Below are 17,958 nucleotides of genomic sequence, written 5' to 3' on the forward strand. Positions count from 1 at the left end.
AACGTGAGTAAAGAATCTAGCATAGCACTTGGCATGTAAGTGCTCAATAAATATTTTCTTTCCCTTCTTTTACCCTATCTCTATGCTTGTAATACTGTTAAATTTAGTTCTAAATAATATCCCAGGAAAGTAATCATAAAACTTTTTATTGCAGATACTACTTCTGTTATTTGAGGGATATTAAAATGTCTATTGAGAATATAAGCTTAATATGGTTATAAAAAAGATATAAATAATAATAATGACAAATTTTTTTATAACTCACAAATAAGTTTCACACCCATTTCTTCATTTTCTTCTCAAAATAACCTTATAGGATGGGCAGGTCAAATATTATTCCTACTTTACAAGTGAAGAAACAGGCTTGAAGACATTACAAGACTTGAACATTTTCACCCAATCTGCAGGGAATGGAGAAAGAGGAAGAACCCAGATCTTCCAGCCGCTTTACAAGGGTTCATCCCATTCCATTCCTGACAGACAGAGATATGCATTAACTGGGTAAGTCCTTCCCTTCTGAGACCTTCCATTGCCCTATGAACAAGCCAACAATGTAGTAGTGTGTGATAGGGATCTTCCCCCCCCCCCCCAATACTTATCTAGCCTTACCTCCTCCCAAGACTATTCATTAGTTTAAGGAGAAGCCAGACTGAACTTGTTTGCTGTTTCTGAAACACGTCAAACTGTTAGCTCTGGGCACATGTGGCTGCTTTTTCTTGGAATGCCCTTCCTGATCCTGAACACCCAGGTAACAGCTCTTTATGAATTTTTCCAGATTCAAGGCAAGGATTGCTCTAGCTAGGAGGACTTTCTTGATACCAGGTGGAAAGTGGCTCCTTCATCTTTTGTGTCCCCTGGCACAACCCTGCAACTGTGTCTTGAACTTGGTGCAACTGTGTCTTCTCTGTATCAGTTTTATTTGACGCAAATATGTCTATCTCTGTCACTGGACTGTGAGCTTCACGAGGACAGGGACTGTGTCATGCTTTTTAATAATTCTCAGTGTGTCCAGACAGGGCTTGGCATAGAGCAGGTACTCAGGGAATACTTGATAACATGATGGATGAATCAAAGTTTCCCAGGGTATCCTTAGGTCTGACTGAGAAGCCTTACAAATGAAAGGAAAACAGTAAATCACAGATCTTCTCAGGAAGGAGTCAGTCCTAACCATCTACATACATCAAGGCATGGGGAGTGAAGTGGAAAAACAAAAACAAAAATGTAGAAGTCAGCAATTACTGATCTTTGGGACACAACTCTGAACATGTCATTTTCTCAGCAGCAACTCTCTCACCATTTTATCTCTATTTGCCATTTGCCAACCCAGACTGTGCTGGTTCTCTAGTGTAAAACAGCCTTAACCCTATTGAAAATGGTTCTGCCACAGGGAGATCAGCTCGGTGCTTTGTGACCACCTAGAGGGGTGGGATAGGGAGGGTGGGAGGGAGAGAGACGCGAGAGGGAAGAGATATGGGAACATATGTATATGTATAACTGATTCACTTTGTTATAAAGCAGAAACTAACACACCATTGTAAAGGAATTATACTCCAATAAAGATGTTAAAAAAAATAGAAAATGGTTCTGCCAATGAAAAAGCTAGGTCATCCATGGTGAAATGCATTTTAGCAGGTCCATGCACAGATCTGAACAGAAACTGGGTCTCACAAGTCCTCTGAGCCCTGGTTTTTCTATCTGTAAGGAATAAATTACACCCTCTCTTAGCCTCTCCACCAGCAAGAGTAAACATGGCATAAGGCAATGGTAGGAATATGCTCTGAACACTGGCAATCTGCCCTACTTTGGAGCCCACAGCAAGAAGATTGGGAAAAAGGATTGAGCCAGTGTGTTGCTGGCTGATGATGACTCTCAGTGGATGCCCGGGCTATTTTAGAACTCTGCAAAAGACAGAGGGAGAGGGTCTTGAGGGGCTATGTTAGAGGACTTTGGAGGCAGGGAGTCTTTGGAGGCAGGGATGCCCCCAGGGAGCCCGTCACTGAGGAAGCCCCATGAACAGGTAATATGAGGTAAGGAGCAGGGCTTACTCTTTTATATTCCAGCACTAAACACACAAAAAAGACATTTAATCATTTTTAGAAGGAAGGGAAAAAAGGAGGGAGGGAGGGAGGGGAGGGGGAGGGAGGGACAGAGGAAGGAAGGAAGGAAGGAAAGAAGGAGAGAAGGAAGGAAGGAAGGGTGGGTCCAAAGGCTTGCCTTTAAAAGCAGCCTGAATCTAGCATTGTGTTTAATGAACATTGAGCCTTCAGCCTCTCTCACTTATACCTCATACTCATGCTCAAAGACCCAGCTCACTTCAGTGCAGTTTCTTTCACTTTATCTAATTTACACATACCTGCTGATCCCTCAGATCTATGTTGGGTGCTAAGGCCCCTGATATGAATGAGACACAATCCTTGACCTCAAAGGCTAAGCTGAGAGAAACCTAAAAATAGACAGTGACAACTTGGTGATAAATGCTGTGAGAGAGGAGTTCAGGAGGAATGGGGCACACAAAGCATGGGCTGACTAATTCAGCCTGCAGAGCCCTGTAAGACCACAGAGGGAAAGGCACTTAGGTTAGACCCTGAAAGAAGAGTAAGAGCTTTCATAGGCAGAGAGAGGATTCTAGGCTGAAATCACATTGAGAGCAAAGGCAGTGAGGCTGGTGGTGACGGTGTTGACAGAACAAGATATTCCTCCCAGGGAAGTTCCAGAGAGCATTTGATGGCTGAACAGAAGATGTGGGAGAGAGGGTGTGAGCTAAGCCAAGAAAGACAGGATGGGGTCAATCCAGCTTCATCCAGGAAGGAAAACAATACAGCGAAGGTGAGAGGCATCTGCAGCTTGGCTGGAGGAGGGATCCGTTTAGAAAGTCATAGGTTGAAAGGGGTTGTTTCAGAAAGTCATGAATAAGTTAGAAGGTAAGAGCAGGAAATACCTGAGACATCGTCTGCCTTTTTTTTGCACTAGCATTTATTTTTCTTATCATAGATAATCTTCTCTCCACCACCCTTCCACCCCACTCAATTCCTCTGCCAAGTAAATTACAGATCAAAAATAAGACGGCCTAGTTTTGACTTACAACTCTACTATTTATCAGTCCTTTAACCTTGGATGATTTTCCAGCTTTTCTTACCTCAGTTTCTATATCCCCCAATGGAGGTAATAATGGTATTCACGACTGTTGTATGCTTTAGTCAAAATAGCTAATTTCTATTGCGTATTTACTATGTATCAGGTCTAGTTCTAAGCATTTTTTATATGCTAGCTCATTTATTCTCTGAACACCTATTATCCTGTAGGTAGTATTTGTGTCTCTATTTTATATTGGGTTGGCCAAAAATTTCGTTCAGGTTTTTCTGTAAGATACGGGGGAACCGAATGACCTTTTTGGCCAATCCAATAATGAAGAAAGGAAAGCCCCAAAAGGTTAAGGATTTGGCCTCAGGTCACAGCTATAAGTAGAAGATTCAGGATTTGGATCCAGGCACTTTGACTGCAGAACCTACACCCCTAACCACAGTGAGTAAGATCAGCTATGTAAAGTGCCTAGCATTGTGAGGGATGACAAAAACTATGTGTTATTTTCACCAGCAAAGCCCATTAACAATTCCTGGGAGATGAAAATAGAATCTGGGTAATAAAATAAACTCTAACCTTTTTTTTTCTTTTCCTTTGTGTTTAGGCCAGTTTCATTCGCTCAGAAGGTGCCACGTTCAGAGGCCTTGCACCTCGCCCTTCAGACCAGAGTCCCCGGTGTTAAACGGCTGCGCAGATACCTCAGTTCGGTGGGCCTGTGCAGAAACGCTGCGCACAGCACTGCGATGCAAGATGGCGTGGTGGGCGCGGGCCAGTGTGCAGAGACGCTGCCCGTGCGCCCGGATCTGGAGTGCGAGCAGCACAGCTGTGTCCAACCCTCAAGAACTCCGCCCCCTCCCCGCTGAAGAGCTCCCTATACAGCAGCCCCACCTGCGGCCTGTCAGAGAGCCTGTCCGGGAGAGGGGAGGGCCTGTGCTCTGGAGCGCAAGCTCTCACCTCTCCGTCTTTGGCCAAAGAATGAAACTTCTTCACAGAGCTTGGTCTCATTCTATTGGCTTGATCAACACTAGGAAGGAGGAACCTTGCTGGGGCTGATTCGAAAAGGTTGGTAACATCATTCCAGTGGCTCTATCAATTTAAATAAGTGGATGAGTGTCTGATTAACGAGTGACTGAGTAGATAAGTGAACACACGTTCATTGAAAGAGGAAGCACACAGCTGAGAAGAGAACCCACCTCAGGTGTCTGGCCAAGAGGGTGAGGGGTTAGTAGGTCTAAGGTGGGATGGTGGTGGTAAGTGTCCCGCGTCATTAGATATACCTGGCATGTGGGCACCATTGCTCTGAACCCATGAATAGAACACTGAGAAGTGCTCCAGAACCCCTCCAGGGAGCATGATGGGGCCTGGGTGATCATACTAGGCTCCCCGTATGGCCTGATGATCGGGCTTCAGGTGTAGCCTTTAGCCATTCTCCTGCCTCATCCATTATTATTACAAGCAACCTAAAATTCTGATTATAAAGGCACGGCTTGGTGGCAGAGAGCAGCTGGGGGGCCAAGAGGAAGAGGACGGGGGTCAGAGGAAGTCACAATTCACCAGTTTCAGCAAGCCCAGAGTGCTGAAGCCAGCACAAAACAGATGCTTTGGAGCTGATAAAGGAGCAGCTTCAGTGAAGGAAGAAACAGAAGAGGAGAGCAGGAGATGATATTTTCTGCCCACAGATGTCTGCAGACATTAAATGACTTTCCCCAGGTCATACAGATAGACGTAGAAAGGCAGGATTCAAGCCCAGAGCTTTGTGACCCCAAAGCCTATGCTCTTTCTCTCATACCGCACTGCCCTGTGATCACAGAGGAGGGGATTCCTAGATGTGTTTGCTCAATTTGATGCTATTGCTGCACGTCAGTTTGAGAAAGAGAATAGGTTAGCAAGTTGCAACTAGATCTTATCCACCCCAAGTTCCCCCACAACCCCATTTCATACGTTAGAAAACCCAGGCTCAGAAAGAGGCAGTAACCTGACCAAGGTCACACAGGGGCTAGCATCCAGGTCTCTGAATTTCCACAGCACCTCATAAGAAAAGAAAAGTTGCTGCCCCCAGGTTTCCAGTGAAAACTGTACTTTCAAGGCCAGCCAGTAGCTTAAAGGTCATCTGCTAGGAGGCTTCACATGCTTGTTTACTTGAAGAAAGGGAGGGCACCTAATTTTAGCCCACTGAAGAATGAAATGCTGACGTACAAATGCAATTAGGAAAAAAAAAAAAATCCAATGGCATGACTGGGAAGAGGGGCGAGCCTACAGACCTGAAGGAAGGATAGTGATTCAGGCCGAGAAAAGGGCAGGTGAGTGGGGTGGGGAGGTAGTGACAAAGCACCCTGGCCAGGTCTTAGGCTGGCAGGGAGAAGTCTTAGGTCCTGTAGGTGCCCCTGTGCACCACCCTGAGTCTGTGTCCCAAACAGGGCTATTTTTCTGCACTATCAAGGGGCACTTGCTAATCACTTAGAAAAGGCAGTGAGAGGTAATGCAAAGAAGATGGGCTATAAAATTGTGTGGGTCTGGCTTTGCCACTCCTCAGCTGAGTGACCTTGGGTAAATCACCTCACTTCCCTGAACGTTATTTTCTTCATATTATCAAATGGAGGTGATATCTACTTTGTAGGGTTATAGCAGGATTAAAGGTAACATATGCATGAAGCACCTAGCATGGTTCCTGGAATATAACAGTATTCAATAAACTGTAATTTTATACTTATTACTGTTGTTACTGGTGTCATTATTACTATTATTATCTGTCCCCTGTGAAGTTAGGAGCATGTCACTGGGGTGTTTACATGGTGGTTTCTGGAATTTGGCTATTTTCTGTTTCTTTCAGGACAATGGAAATTACATGTTTCTCTGAGGTAAATGCTCTCAGCTCCCCTCAACACCTAACCTACCTATTGTGAATATACTTTTGAGGGTGAGATAGGAATCATTTCTTTGGAACTTTTCACTAAGCCAGAACTGAAACTTCTAGACTAGGCTCAGTAATGCCTTCTGACCCTGCTAAGTGGGACCACTGTTTCTGGTCTCACAATTTTGAAAGTTGTCTAAGTCCCTCTCCAGTGCCTGGGCTGGCTATGGAAGAGAAGGAAAATATCCTGAGCCAAGACTTGGTTCCTCTGGGTCTTGGTCACCAGAAGTGCCTATCTTGAAATTTTCTAAGTTCTCTAGCTCCTGAGGTCAACCAGGGATAGCAGTGACAATTGGGCAGGGTACCCAGGTTCCCCTTTCTCATCCTCAGGGTGCTCTCAAACCCTCTACCCCCTGTTCCTCACATGTAGAAACAGGCAGATGATCTGAGGAGCTCCAGGACTCATGGTTATGGTATGGCCCGTGTCTAGGTCCCAGTTCCAGGAGGATGGCTGGGAGAGCAGATCACTTCTGTCAGCTGGTGTTATATTTCTTTTACAGGATTATGCAATATTAGACCACCAGGATAATGCTAACATGATGATTTTGGGTGACTCCCACTCATGTTGACTATAGGACAAGTCCAGGGATCTAGGCTACTGATGGTTCATGGTCCACCACTGACCTCTGGGCTTGAGCAATGTGTATGGGCCCAGGCATTGGCTCTTGCCTGTCTATGTTCCAACCATAGTGCTGTCTCTGGAGTTAGAGCAACTGAAGACAGCATGGGTGGCAGCAGGCATCCGTTACCCTGTGTCTCCTCCTGGACAGCAGAGCCAGGTTGTTCTCTAGAAGTGGCTGTACCTATCTCATGCCTACCTTCTCTGAAGTCTTTTGAAGTGGTTGTTCTGCATTTCCCACAAGTTCTCCTGAGTGTTTGCAATTAATGTGTGAATGCTCTGCTCTCCTAGGTCTGTCTTAAGGTGTGCCATATGAGCACAAAATTTCCTTGTGTGAATGGATATGTTCTTCTCTCTTCACATGTGGGTCCCTTGCTTATTCTTCCTACTGATGGTGGTATATGGAAGGCACTTAACATTGTGCAGTCAACATCAGAAGAGCACATATGCTAGGGATATGGTGATTATGGCCTAAAGCTAAAGAGATTAAGAAAAGACACGGTTGGAAAATATGTTGATCCATGTTTATGCTATACGGTTCTGGATGGTACATTTAACCAGACCAGACCAAGAATTATCATTCACATTTTCCTGCACCCTTGGAATGAGTCCTGCATTTGTGTTCATCATCAATGCAGCATCATAAAAATCCTTTGAAAGAGTTATTAGAAACCAGTATTTGTGGGAGACACAACAAAGATTCTCTCCTTGACCAAACTCTACTCAGGCTCCTCTGAATTCTCTTCTCTCAACTAGGCCCTGACTTTTGGGCTTCCATGTTCATCTCCACATTATTCAATTTTAGCCAGAATCCTGCTAAGTCAGTTTAGCCAAAATCCCCATCCATGCTTATATGCTCACCCTCAATACCTGATCACGTTCTTCATCCTCCATTATCCCCCAGGTAACATCTAATCACCGTGGCCTGTCTTCAGTAAGAATCCTGTTCAGCTGGTTTAACCAGAATCTCCCCTCTTCTCTGATGTCTCCTCTTAGTAATTTGTATTTTTCTATCCACTGACCACCACCCTCTCTTGCTCCCTGGTTATAAATTTTCATTTTTCCTTATTGTTTCTGGAGTTGAGTCTGATCTCTCTCCCCTACAAAACCCCACTGCAGTAACCCCTCTGAATAAACTCTGCTTTACCATTCTTTAACAAGTGTCATGAATATGTTTTTTCTTTAACAACACCATGAATGATGAGGTGCCACGAGTAATAATACAGCCAGCATTAAATAAATGGTATTAGGAAACTGCAGAGGCAAGGCGATCTATATTGTTTTGATACAAACATGTTCCAAAGAGTCATGCATCATGAGTAATATCAATGTTGCTACCTTTTTCTCCAGATGGGAAATATGAAATTAACCAGGAACCATGTATTTGGCAATAAAGGACATGAAAAGATGGTGTCTGGATGCTTCACATGCACTGATTGAACAATAACCAAACATATCTCTTCCCTAACTGTTGCTCTAAATCTTCATCTAAATTCACATTCTTCACATGGGTCCATGAATTTCATAATTTTTAATCAAATCATTTCTATAGACAGGAGCCCCACCAAAAATATGTACCTGGGACCTTGCACAACCTAGGGGTGTGCAGGTTGTTATAAAATATGTCCAGCTTGTGGCTTAACCATGGAGTCTTGTCACCAGAGAGGTGATCAAGGAAAACATCTGGGTACTGTTTGGAGCACTGTTGTCGCTCCATTATAGCTGAAGCTGAAGGGTCACTACAGGTCTCAACTGCACAGATATATCATAATCAGTGATTGAAAGTGAAGCTTCAAAGCAGTCTTTCACAAATTGCATATATACCCACAATGAACTATTAAGAGTAAACAGACGTATATATTCATATATTCTATGCTATACTATGTAAAGGGAAAATGCATAGAAAGAAGACTAACAGGAAATAGGATAAAATTTTAAGAGTTGTCTTTAAGAGGAGAAATCAGAGGGGATTTTCCTGAGTCATGTGTACTTTTCAGTACTTTCTAAATTTGCTACAATAAGCATGTGCTATTTTCATTTTGATCTTTCAGCTCACTGAACTTCTTTCAACATGTGTCTCTTTCTTCTCTGCACATGATGTTCCCTCTTTCCTATAGACTCATCCTCCCCAATTACTCACCTTCATTTGGCTAAATCCTACTAATCTCTGAGATCCTATCAGGATCTTTCCTCCAGGCACCCTTCTCTGACTCCTCCGGGCTGTATTAAATGCTTTTCTGATGAGCTCCCATATTCCCTTGTAGATTCTTAATCACTCTACTTGCAACTGAAAGTTTGATTGCCTTTTTCTGTATCAATCCTACACTCCAGCAACGCTCAGCACTATGAGTGGTAAACATAATGTATAGTCAGGACACTCAAGATGGTTGCTCTCTTGCTCTCTGTAATCCCCTGCTCGACCAGTGCCTGCTTTACCTACACCCTACTCACATGACTGACCTTCCTACATACTTGCCCTAGGCCCCAGCTAGTGATCGTTCTTATCAAAGGGGTGGTGAGGGGCCTGCCCTTCTGCTGGTTTCCCTGGTAACTAGTGAGCCAACCCGACATAACTCCCCCTATAACTGGCAATCTCCCCTTCCTCCCACCAGGAGCGAAGACTGCCACCATGTCCTGCCCACCGTCCACCACACACGGTGGGGTGTGGCTCTACTACCTTGCTTCAGATGTGTAAGCTCGCCCATCCACTAAACCACTGATGTCTCTGTTGCTGACTCTGGGCTCTTTCTTCTATCTTGAAGCTGGACAAGCACAGGCCTTGTAGGCCTGCGGGGAGCAGCCCAACACATAGATTCTCAGAAATATTTGTTAAATGAATAGCTGGATGAAGATAAAAATTTTAACTCCTTTTTAAAAAATATATACACATGAAGAAAGCCTAGGAGGCTCCGGGAAATTTTTGTCCTTTCCCATTGATAGTTAAAAAAAATTGCTAATGGAGTGCTTCAGTAAGTAAACAAATAATCGATGGAACTGACTCCTGTCCTCTGACAGGGACAGAAAAAACAGTGTGGTAACTCTTTAAGGCAGTGTTGGGCAAATAAGTCCTTAAGAACACTAATTCCAGAAGATAGTCTGGGAAGAAACGAGGGAGAGAACATCTAGAGTCAAATAACTGTGGGAATGCTGTATGTGCTGGCCCCCTCTCAAGATTTACTATGTGTAATAGCACATTCCAATCTTATAAAAAGTCCTGCTGTAAAGAATCTGGCTAATTTATTTTTAATCCAGTCTTCTCAAATTTATTTAAATATGAGTCCTTCCTTTATGTAACCCTATTAACATCTGTTTTGCAGAACACTTTGAAAAATGCTGGGTTTAAGAGATAATGCTTTCTGAGGAAGGAATTTCCTGCTCATGGTGAAGGTAAAAAGTAGGAAAAATATAGGAGGGAAAGAGACAATGAGATTAAAACAAACCTAATAAATACTAATAAAACATACTAATAAAGTGTAACATTTATTGAACACTTACTACGTGGCAGATTACACCAAGTATTTTATATACATTAGTTTGTTTAACTTTTATAATAAGTTTAAGAAGTAGGTACTATTATTCCCACGTAAAAAAAGGGCTAAATTTCCAAGAGGTTTGGTATGTGGTGGACAGCACCGTATCTATCTGGGTTACTTCAGACTCTCCCTCTTAACCACTATGCTACCACCACTGAATGACAAAAACCTTCCTTGTCTTGGTGGAGTAGGTAATGAAATGGGAACATTGCCTTCCTTTATTCTTCTTCCCTTCTCTCCCCATCTTTATTTACCCTTTCCTTCCCTTCTTTTCTTCTTTCTTCCTTCCCTTCCTCCCTCAAACATCCTCTTGAGTGTCTGCTCTGTGTTAATCACTGTGCTGGGTGGACCTGGGGTTTCAGAGATGAATCAGAACCAATTTCTCTTCTTGAAGGGCCTCTGGTCAAGCCCAGTAAGCCCAGTAAATCAGCTTCCAAGACCTGGGACAGATTAACAGGAGAATGGGAAGGAAGATAATCCCATGGAGTGCATCAAGAGCATCAGAAAGGCTAATAAGATTAGCATGGAAGGTGCACCTAGAGCTGCTTCCCACACATTTCTAAGGCTGGGTCCTTAGAAGAAGAGGTATTTGGCAAGCATGGGAGGAGGGAGTATAAAGTTTCATGTACAAATCACCAAATTAATGCTGTTTTTGTTAACTAGGTTTATTAGCGACACTTGGGGGTAAGCACACCTGCCCCCTATTTCAAATATACCCTGGAGATTTGGAAGATGAGCGATACACTGATCTGGCCACATGCCAAGAAGCTATCTGGGGAAATGAGTGTAAAATTTCACTCACATGGGGGTTACAAAATAAATATAATTCAGGGCAGAAAGAAACTTGGACCCTACCAAGAAACTTAAAAAATAACAATAATTCCCTGTACCTCTCTAGATCATAGTGTCAATCACACTGCTCTGTGTCTGCCTCCCAGTCAGGATGGGGAGGTCCATTGAAAACTAGAAATTTTTATTTTTTCTGTCCCCATCCCCAGCCTCTGGTACAGTGCCTGGTATATTATAGATGTTCAATGAATGCTTGAAGTAGGACAGATGAAAGTGGGGAGGTGGGGAAGAAGGGATGGAGGTGACTCGGAGAAGACAATGGAGTCACAGAATATTATGGGGGGTTCAGGAGTTTGACTCTGCATCCTCTGGTACAAGGTTCAGCTTCAAGAAGATACCTACCACATCCTTACAGCTGCCTCATGGTTCCCTTATCAACAAAGAATCTTGGGCTGACCTAGGGAAGCATTTCTGATCTCTCCTGTGCATAAGGAGTCTCAGGCCTGCCATCCTCCTTGTCGGAGATTGTCACTGAGGGAGGAGAGGTGAAGGTAAGGATCTACTTGAAATTCAACTAGTGCCACATGAAGAATGATGCACATGAAAAATTGATCATGACTCTGCACCCAGGCAAATATTATTAATAATGCAGTGTTTAAACACACAGTATATCTCCCTTAATGATGAAAAGAAACTCAAGGTCACCACAAATAAAAGTCTTTCCAATGAGATCAAAAGGAAGAGAGATAATTTCTCCATGCGCATCACTCCACAACAGCTTCCTTTATACTACTACCTAGCAGAGTGAGTAGCCTTTCTATCAAGAGGGGGAGCAGAGCCCTTCTCAACAGGAATATTTCAAACCACTGCTTAGCAGAACCCAGGGGTACTAACCCCCCTTTTCTCAATCTCCTCATCTGTAAAATGGAGATAATAATACCCAAACAATGAGGCTGCTATAAGTATTATATGATTTTTGTAATATATCAAATTAAGCACACAGTAATATCTCTATAAATTTTCATTTTCCTTTAATCTATCTGATTGAAACTGAAGTTACATAGAGAAGTAGTGAATTTTCAAAGACTAGGCATATACATTCCAAAGCAAAACAGAACTCATAGTACACACTTTCGGCATGTGTCCTGAGCACCGTCTCCCTTTTTCTGGGCCTTGGTTTCCATCCGCAAAATTAGGGGGATCCTAGATGATCTCCCAGTCACCAAATTGCTACCCCAAATATTTTCAATCATGTAGATAAGACAAATTACTAAAAGCATGAGATTTGGAGTCTTCTGACAGACCTGGGTTCGAATGCAGCTCCTCTGCATACTTGCAGTAAGACCTTGGTCAAGGTACTTAACCCCTCTAAGCCCCAGATTACTGAGGGATAAACTGAGATAAAATAGTTCCCACTTTGGAGATTTATTTTGAGCACTAAGTAATCCAAGGTAACATTGCTAGTAAGAGGAAGATGTGGAAAGCAAGCCCAGCTCTGTTTAATTTCAAAGACCATGCTCTTTCCATTGCAATAGTGGAAAATACCAACATAAACAAACATTTATAAAGCCAGGCAGAGTAAAGTAGAAGCACAAGGCATTCAGCTGTTGAATGAGAGGGGCAGGAGGGATTAATGCTGTCTATGAGTGAAAGTGGTAAGTTGTTTCATCAAGAAAAGAGCTCTGGAGTCAGAGGCCAGGGATTCAAAACACTTAACCTCTCTGGATCTCAGTTTCTTCTCCTGTAAAATAGGGACAGTAACAGTACCTGCTTTACAGAGTTAAGAGTATAGATGAGGTAAGGTATATAAACACTTAGCATAGTGCCCAGGACATAATAAAATCTCAATAAATGATAGCTATTGCTATTATTATAGTAGGTTCTTTTAATGACATGAAATTAAATAGTATTATAAATGAACAAAACATTCTAGAATGATATAAACAGCCCACAAGATGCTGCCAACCCTAAAAGAATCAGAAACCCAGAATGGCATTTTTCCATGGCTTTCCAACTTCTTTATCACAAAAGAAAGTCTGGAAATTACCTTTTTTGGCCTTCAACCAGGTTCTATTCTCAGAGGTATTATTTACATTTCAGATTTATTATTGTCTTCTATGGTGCTGACATGAAATAACCTTCCATTCTCTTCCATGTTAAAAGAGTACAGTTTCTTGGCTCAATAAATAATTCAGGGCTATATTAATATTTTAAGAAGAATAAGCAATATATTTTAGACCCTAGAAAAACCATGATGACTGAAATTAGTTATTGGTAGCTGAAAACTTAATTGAACCAACATATTGATTGTTTTTTCTTCCAGGTTTTATTGCCCACACAATGAAGAGGAGTGTCTGCTTCCATTCCGAATGCTACATACTTAATTATATCTGCTGGATTTTGTTTTCATAGAAACTCAAAAGCATCCAACCATGAGCTTAAATGCTTTTGCCCATCTGATGCTAAACACAGAACCACTCCCCTTTCCGTACAACAGTGCACTCTTTTTCACATACATTTTTTAAGGATAATGGATGCCATTTTTCCATAAATATCAGATTTCTGAGTTAGCACTTATAACCTAGCTAAAGAAGGAGAAAAGAAATATAATTTATTTTTACCTACTATGTCTCAGATCTTATGCATGTATGATCTTATTTAATCCTTAAAATAACTCTCCAGTGTAGATAATATCTTCTCCTTTTCCAGATGAAGAAATAGAGTTTCAAAGAGGCTGAGTAACTTGTCAAGGTCACCCAAAAAGTGCATCCAACCCTAAAACCCAAGTTCTTTCTTCTACACCAAGCTGCTTCATAGTACTAATAATGATAAAAAAGCTAAGAAATATTGAATATTTACAGTGTGCCAGGCACACTGTTTGAAGATTTTTATACGCATTAATTAATTATTCCAACAATCCTTTGAGATAGGAGCTATTTTTATCCCATTCTACAGTTCAGGAAAATAAAGCTTAGAGAGTTGAAGATGGGCTTTCCTAAGTTTCCCCGATATTAGGTGGAAGAGCCAGGATTTGAAGTCACACAGTCTGACTTCCAGGGTCCAGTCTCTTAACCATTACACACACCATACTCCTAGATACCAAAATCTAGGAAAATAGGGAAGTGGGTCTCCATCAGTAGGTAGATGAAATAAGACTGAGGGGGTTATCTTCTCAGCTCCACATGGGACATTAAACAGATTTCTAATAAAGATAAGTCACTATGACAGGGAACTCACAGATGATGAGTTGGCAGTGTTAACAATGTCCATTTCTGGATACGGTCTGGGATCTTTGTTGCAAACATGATCTCCCTAGCTGATCTGTCAAACTTGGCCTGCCCTGCAAAGGAGGAGTTAGCCAGAAGCCTCTTTCCTATACTATGGTTATACCCTAACTTTTCTCAAACTGTCTGGGATCTTTGCTGCAAACATGATCTCCCTAGCTGATCTGTCAAACTTGGCCTGCCCTGCAAAGGAGGAGTTAGCCAGCAGCCTCTTTCCTATACTATGGTTATACTCTAACTTTTCTCAAACTGTAGCCACATGGGGTATTGCCTCTGCCATCTGCAATGACAGTTCCAGGATGAAAGAGAATGTGCCCAGAGTCAGGTAAATAGCCACATGATAAGCTGCTCTTCATTTGACAAAGTAGATCAGTTCCCAACAAGATAACTGTGCTGAATTTAAAAGAAAAATTGGAAATAAATCTTAGTTTTGGTACAGCCACACACATGTAAGCATAATTTTATGCACTTTTGCATGTGCAAACACACACACACAGATTCCTGGTCTTCTCATAGCCACTGGATACCTATAAGTACATGGGACAGTTGTTGCAGTCTGGATCTGGAAGCATGCCCTTTGTAAGAGAGAGGATGGGTTGACTTGGTTCAAATGTGAGGAATCTCTATCAACAGATATTTGAGTACCTGCTAAGTGTCAGGCCCTAGGCTGAGTCTCTGATTCTTGTTTCCTACCCCAGCAGCTTCAACAATCTGAAATCAGTCTTTTGACTCCAGCCTGGTCATGAACTTCCAGATCACATAATTCCTTTTACTCAAACCATCAGGGTAACAGTTGTCTTCCTGACATTTGGGTTCATCCTGACCACAGTCATGCCTACAGTAGACAATAGATAAGAAACTCTGAACCCCAGATACTAATACAAGAGTTAAGTCAAAGTGCTGAGAAAGAACTATTAAATGTAAATGACAATTTTCCTTAGACTTGAGTAACAAAATAGTGTATTAGCTATATACTGCTGTGTGACAAATTACTCTAAAACATATTAGCTTATAACTTTATTATCTCTCACATTTTCTGAGAGTCAGGAATCTGGGAATGGCTTAGTAGGGTTGTTTTAGTTCAGGGTCTCTCATGAGGTTTCAGTCAAGCTATCAGCCAAGGTTGCAGTCATCTGAAAACCTGGCTGATCCTGGAAGATCCACTTCCAAAGCTCATTTGCATGGCTATTGGCTGGAGGCTTCAGTTCCTTGCCACATGGTACATAAGCCTCTCCAAAGAAGTTCTCATGACATGGCAGTTGGCTTCTCCCAGAGTGAAGAATCCAATAGAGAGAGAGAGAGAGAGAGAGAGAGAGAGAGAGAGAGAGAGAGAGAGCCAAGATAGAACCTGTAGCATCTTTTATAACCTTATCTCAACAGTGTTATCATACATACTAGCTCTGGTGCAATGTAGGTTGAGGATCATTAGGAGCCATTTTGAAGGCTGGTTACCATAAAATGCAAACAATACAATATAATCATTAGAAGGTAATTGAAAGATTATTTCTCAACCTTTGGCCTAAGATGCTTTGGAACACAGAAACAAATAAAAGAATTAATTTATGTTAATTGATTGTTGAATGAATTTAGTTCAAGTCAGGGCTGACTACACTTATGATTTTCAAAATTTCTTGAGACTTTCTTAGGTTTGAAAGATCAACCCTTCAAGTTCCTATAGATGAGGCCATCAGAGATACCCGAGCCCCCCGTGATTACAATGGGCCAGATTCAGTACTTAGTACTTACAGAACAATACGTTTCCTTCTCATCATTTGTTGAGTATCCACTATATGCCTGGCACTTGGAATACACTAGTTTTTATTATTACAACCACTTGCCAATAGGGCTTTTAGGTCATGGTTTGCAGATGGCAAAATTGAGGCTCAGAGAGATAAATTGACTTGTCCAGAAAATTTGTGGTAGAGCAAAGTTTTAAACCCAAATCTAAAACAACTCCAAGGAGAGGAGTTTTTAAAGGAGTATTTTCAGATAATTCCATGGTGCCTCCATTGAAATGAGGTGAAAATATAATTTTTTGGCTTTTCAGATGTGATGGTAAATTGTAGCTCCCCTTTGCTTCAAATTAATCTCTTTAACCAACATTATTTGATGACGTGTGAAGATAAAGAAATGAGACTTTTAAAGTTATATTATATTTGTGTGGAATGTTTTATATCCTTTCTCTATCCTAGCCTATCTCAACTATTCACAATAAGCATACAGAAATTTGTAGATTGTGTTTCCCCTCTGCAGAACTACAAGAAACGTTCTGGTTCTACAGTAATAGAATTGATTTGGATGTTAACTGCTTGAAGCTTGAAGCAGGATATGAACCAGTTTTGATAATTGTATGGTATTCCCTCTCTCCCATGAGGCACCTGATATTCCCATGGAGAAATCAGCTGCATATTGGCCATCTTCAGCCAGGGTCTCTTGACTAGCATCTCAATTTTCTGACCACACACCTCAGATCACTGGCTCCCTCTATAAGAGCTGTCCTGTACCTCTTTTTCACATTGTTCTTCCTAGTTAATTCTATCATTATCACTTTTTTTCAACTCTTGCCACCAACCTGATCCAAGCCACTGTCATCTCTCCCCTAGGCTACTAAATGATCTTTTTTGTTTCTTTCCATGAACTCTCTGATCTATGATCCACTAGCAACCAGAATTCTCTTTTTCAAGATAGACACAATCATTTTAATCCCTTGTTTAAAACCCTCTCATGGCTTCCTATTATATTTAGAACAAAATCAAACTCCCTTCATGATCTTCAAGGCTCTGTATAATCTGAATTCTGCCTACCTCTCCAGGCTAATCTCATTTTTTTTTTTTTTCTTTTTCTTTTTCTTGCATACTGGTTTATTTCAATTACTCAAATATTCTGTGCTCTTTCCCATCCCAGGACCTTTGCAAATTCTGTTCCCTTTATGCATAATGCTCTTCTGACTCTCTCTATGACAAGCTTCTTCTCATCTTTCAGGCCTCAGGTAAAATGTCCTATTCCTCAGAAAGGCATTCTCAATCCCCTGTATCTAAAGTATGTCTCCTATTTTCCTCTACCTTAGCATCTTGTTTAGTTCCATCCTAGCTCTTATTACACTCTATATTCATTTATTTATAGAGGCCTAGAACATAGTGGTAATAAATACAGATTCTGAAGTCAGACTGCATGGATTTAATTCCTAGTTCTGCTATTTAACTGTGACCCAAGGGCAGTTACTTACTTCTCTATGCCTGAGTTTCTTCATCAGTCCTAGTACCTATTTTACAGGGCTGTTATGATGATTAAACATAAAGTGCTTAGGACAGGATCTAGCATATAGTAAACACTCAATATTTGTTATTATTATATATTTTTCTTCTAACCATAATACACATTCCATGAAAGCAGGGACCATTGCTGGTCTTGCTCACCATTATGTCTTTAGTGTCTGGTACATTGTAGGCATTCAGTGGATCCTTGCTGAGTATAGTGTGAAGTCTGTTCCTAGCATCATCAAGAGATAATGGATTTTACAACCAGATTTACCTGGATTCAAATTCTGTTTCTTCCATGCTCTTTGCTGAGTTATATCATTAATAATTTTTTCTCGTCATGACCAACACCTGTAAAATTCCCCTACACTAGGCCTCTTTTTGACACTGAACTATTACAAAATGTGTCTTTAAGTTCTGCTCTCATATGACAGTAACACATAATATTCATGAGCATAGATGGGTTCTAGAGTCAGACTGCCTA

At 41.5% G+C, this 17,958-nt stretch overlaps 1 protein-coding gene across 1 annotated transcript in view; it reads right to left on the minus strand.

Moving 5' to 3' along the window:
• AGBL4 (AGBL carboxypeptidase 4) overlaps positions 1-17,958 on the minus strand; it is a gene marked incomplete at both ends in the record, with an annotated part of 1,416,455 nt that overhangs the window by 617,086 nt on the left and 781,411 nt on the right.

This window comes from Hyperoodon ampullatus (genome assembly GCF_949752795.1).
Source record: "Hyperoodon ampullatus genome assembly, chromosome: 2".
Taxonomy (NCBI): domain Eukaryota; kingdom Metazoa; phylum Chordata; class Mammalia; order Artiodactyla; family Ziphiidae; genus Hyperoodon; species Hyperoodon ampullatus.